We start from the raw sequence: 4,679 nt of genomic DNA on the forward strand, positions 1-4,679 counted from the left end.
TTTTATCTTTTGGGGAGGGTACAGTGCAACCTACAATACCTGAGTTGCAGAGACTATCACCAAGGAGATTCCTAGAAATTGGGAACAGGGGAGAAACCAGAATCAAGCAGGCCGAGTGCCTACAGTGTCCATCAGGAGGCTCTAAGCAGTGAAGCAAAAAAAAAAAAGAGAGAAAAAAAAGACCACAGAGAAAGATTGAAGGCAGTCTACCAAATCAAACAAGAAGCAGTGGATTAAAGCAAAAGCCTGGAGAAACTACCAAGCTGTAGTATTACAGGTGCATAAGATACGGGGATGTGGAAAATTCCTGATATTCTCACAAGTAGTGGAGCCAACCAAAGCAATAGGCTGAGTCATCAGTCTTGGGGTTTGTTCATATGAAACATCCCCACAAAGTATAGGCTAAGCCTACTTAAAATTAGGCTTAAGAGTCACCCCCAGAGAATCTCTTTTGTTGCTCAGATGTGGCTTCTCTCTCTCAGCATACATGACAAGCAAACTCACTGCCCTCCTTCTCTCTATGTGGGACATGACTCCCAGGGGTATAAACCTTCCTGGCAATGTGGCACAGAAATCTTAGAATGAGCTGGGACTCAGCATCAAAGGATTGAGAAAACCTTCTCCACCAAAAGGGGGAAGAGAGAAATGAGACAAAACAAAGTGCCAATGTCTGAGAGATTTCACACAGAGTTGAGAGGTTATCCTGGAGGTTATTTTTACACATTATATAAATACCACCTTTTTAGTTAAGGTACAGTGGAGAAGCTGGAGGGAAGTGTCTAAAAATATAGAGCTGTGTTCCAGTAGCCATGTTTCTTGAAGATGATTGTATAATGATAAAGCTTTCACAATGTGACTGTGTGATTGTGAAAACCTTATGTTGCATGCTCCTTGTATCTACCTTAGTAGATTGAAATGCTAGTGATCAATGAAAGGGAGTGGTAAGGGGTATAGAAAAACATAGGGGAAACAAAGGCTAGAATATATTAGGTAGATGGAAGTGCTAGTAGTCAATGAGAGGGAGGGGGAAGGAGTATGGTATGTATGAATTTTTTCTTTTTATTTCTTTTTCTGAATTGATGCAAATGTTCTAAGAAATGATCATGATGATGAATATATAACTATGTGATGATATTGTGAGTTATTGATTATATACCAAGAATGGAATGATCATATGGTAAGAATGTCAGTGTTTGAATGCTTATGTTTAAAAAAATAAAAAATTAAAAAAAAAGATATGGGGAATCCATGGAGTTATTTCTGCGTGAGGAAGGAGACGCTCAATGTGCCCACCAATTAAGGCAGAAATATATCAAATTGAGACCCACCCAAGTTGCCACTATTAGGGTCATGGAAGGACACAGGGCTGAGGTGGAGACTAATATGTCCCTTCTTGTGGTTACCTATGCTGAGACCAGAGCAACAGAAAGCTTGATTGTTCTCTTGACTGTGCACACCTCCACTGTGAGAGCCTGAGTGGTCTTAGGTACATTGTGGTTCCAGCACAACCTCTGACTTGGGACCCTGTTTTCAGTTATACCCCTTTTGGCATTTTCTAGAGTTTCCTCTCCCTCTGATTTTGAAGCTTTCTACTATTTCCTTGAAGGCAGCCAAAAGTACCTCATAGGTCATTCAAGGCAGTCATTTGGGAGAACAGATCTCTTGAGCTGAAGATCCTACCTTCTGAACTCTTTTCCCTCACCTGAACTGCTGGAATAAGGCTCTCCAGGGCTTCCCAGTGGAACAGATCTGCTTCTGAAATCTGAATCCAAGATATCCTGGGAATTGGCTTGGCTTGAGAAGAAAAGAATTTGAGGATCATCTATATAGTGGGGACTACTTGTCCCCCACCTCATAAGGTAGTTATTAGGATTAAACATGTTAATACATGTAAAGTGCCTGGCACACTGTGCTTGTGGATAGAAAGTAAGAGAGAGAGGTAGAAAGAGAGAAAGATGAGGGGAAGAAACGGGAGGGGGCAGAATAGGAGAAATGAGAAAAAAATTAAAATTCAGTGACTATTCAACTCCTCAGATTTCGGACTATGGTTAGACTCAAGGTAGTGCCCCTTGTCCTCTGTTTCCTCATTGCACATAACACCACAAAATGTGTAGGCTTGGTTCCAATGGGCCCATACTTCACCCATTCTTCACTACATTTTTTCTGAGAAAATTATATAATGTTTGTACTTAAATGTATCACTATTGGTGAAGTTAAAAGGTACTATACATTGACAAGGAGATAAACGGCCCCCTGAAATAATTCAAATACACCTCTAATTTAGGTTAAGTTTTAACTGTTAATTTTGAAAATTTCTTATACCAAGTTCTTAGTTCTCCTAATGAGAAAATTTAGCAACTATGAATATAGCATTTTCATTTTCTTAATTAAAACCAAGTAAACCTAGGCAAAACATGAAATATACCCTTATTGCCAGGCTGGCACCTCTTTCTGTATAGAGAATATGTATAAAAAACAATTGAGTGAGAGAATTAATAAATGAGGCAACCAGTCTGTTAAAGCTATCTAAACAAAAAAGCAGGCAGATGGTTAGGGGAAAGAGCACTGGACTGTGGTATAACTAAATGCATACTTTTGAAGATATTTAGACTCTTAGTTTTCAAAGCGAGGTTAATTCTAAGAGCAAAGTATGATGGATAATTATACAAGTAGAAAGCTCCCCATCATCTGCATACTAGACAGTTAAAATATCCAATCTCTATTTTCACAATAATGACCTATTTCATGTTTGATTCTGACTCATCCAGTAGAGGGCAGTGTAAAAAGGAAGGGCTTTAGCATTAGCTAGAATTGTCTTTGCTGGCTTTTGGATGGTGGACAAATTATTTAATTTTCTCCATTACTTATGTTCTCATTTAGGAAATGAGTATGATTATTCTTATCCCAGAGTGTTGCTGAAATGTTTAAATGCCATAATCAATTGTTTAATGAAAATCCTTAGATGACTCAATCAGTTGTTGATTATCTGATTTTAGAGATGTGCTTGGAATTGCTTTCCTGTAAACATTTTAACTTACATTTCTTGATGAAATTTTAATCACAGGCTTGCTGTGTTCATTTTAACATTTAAAATTTTAACAAATATTGCACATTTGTTTGAAACATCATGGGCCATCAACAAATATTACTTATTGCTTGGATTTTTGAAACTATAACTATTACCCATTAAAAATTAAAAGCAAACAATAAGCCACATGAAATCGAGTGACAACAATATTTTTTGTCAACCATAAACATTCTTTAAGCAGTAAGGTACTAATTAGACTCACCTCAGGAGACTCATTGTCTTGTAATTATGTTGACAACTGAGCCTTTTGAAGTCTCTTTTTAACTCTTTAACATTACTCTGTTAGCCTTTATGGTAATCTTCACAGCAAAGAAAAACTTTTATAAAGATTTTGCCCTCAACCTCCTTCCTGGCCCAAACTCCCCAAAATTCTGAAGCTGAATAACTCCCAATTTAAATGAAAGATTCCTGGAGGAAATTTTCACAGCTTGTTTCCCAGATCCTCTCAAAGTTCCTTCCTCTCCTGTGCCTTGTCTCAGTTGGTGAGTCTCAGGGACACTCCCATACTGTCATCAACCAGCCAGATTCTTAGTCGTGCATGAATATAGCACTGAATTCCTGTTCTCCTTGTCTTAGGTGAGAATCAGAGCACTTCTGTTCTCCTTTGTTCTTGGTGAGGAGACAGACACACCTGCCTGGTCTTCTCATCTACAAGGGTAAATGTGCTTGGCTTTTTAATGGAGTAATTAAATGGGCTGAGATACTAAGAATACTAATACATCTTTATAATGCCACTTAAAAGGTTGAATTTGTATTTTTTTTTTTTTTTTGGTATTGTATTTGTCACATTTTGACTTATGCTATATATCCTGGGGAAAAATATAGATACAATTTTTAATAACAACAATGATAGTGATTACTATTGATTGCTCATAACTTGTAAGCTTAGCAGATATGCTAATAGCCAGGGTTGGTTTGAATTTGATACTGAGAACTAATCTTTTTAACCACTGCTTCTTTGATTTTTGATAAATGCTCTACTTTCTCTTTTGTGAAATAGAGCAAAAGCAAACTGTTTGACCAGAGTCATACCTGATCACCAAACAGTCTCAAAATATTTGGATTTTTTTTAGTAATTTGTTTTGCCACCATTTTGTTTTAAATGTCACTTATTTATTCCACTAATCTGATATAAAGCTGAAAACTCCCCATATAAGTTACCAGACAAAAGTGGTGGATTCTTTTACCCAATGTGCTCAAATGACCAATTCCTATGACAATGGGGTTTGAAGAGAGAGAAAGTATATTAGTAGGTGCAGAGCAGACCATCAGATGGCTTACTGGCCCAAAATCTGTCTCCTGAACTGTAGTAATTCTGATAGTTTTATTAGAGAAAAAAGATGAACAGGGTTTAGGATAAGGAGCATAGTGGCCCCAGATGATGTAATTAGAGGTGATCTAATTATTGAGCATGCACGGATTACACAGAATGTATATAAGAAATGGCAGCCTTAATATGATAATGGGCATAATTTTTAGTATTTTGATGGAATAAAGGTGGCTGTAGGTTAAAGTCTAAGCTACTGCACATGCCAGGCTGGCCCATGTTGGTTATTTCCAGTCTCTGTTCTCATGAAAACTTTGGACTTGA

This window comes from Tamandua tetradactyla, chromosome 1 (genome assembly GCF_023851605.1).
Source record: "Tamandua tetradactyla isolate mTamTet1 chromosome 1, mTamTet1.pri, whole genome shotgun sequence".
In the NCBI taxonomy this organism is placed as follows: Eukaryota; Metazoa; Chordata; class Mammalia; order Pilosa; family Myrmecophagidae; genus Tamandua; species Tamandua tetradactyla.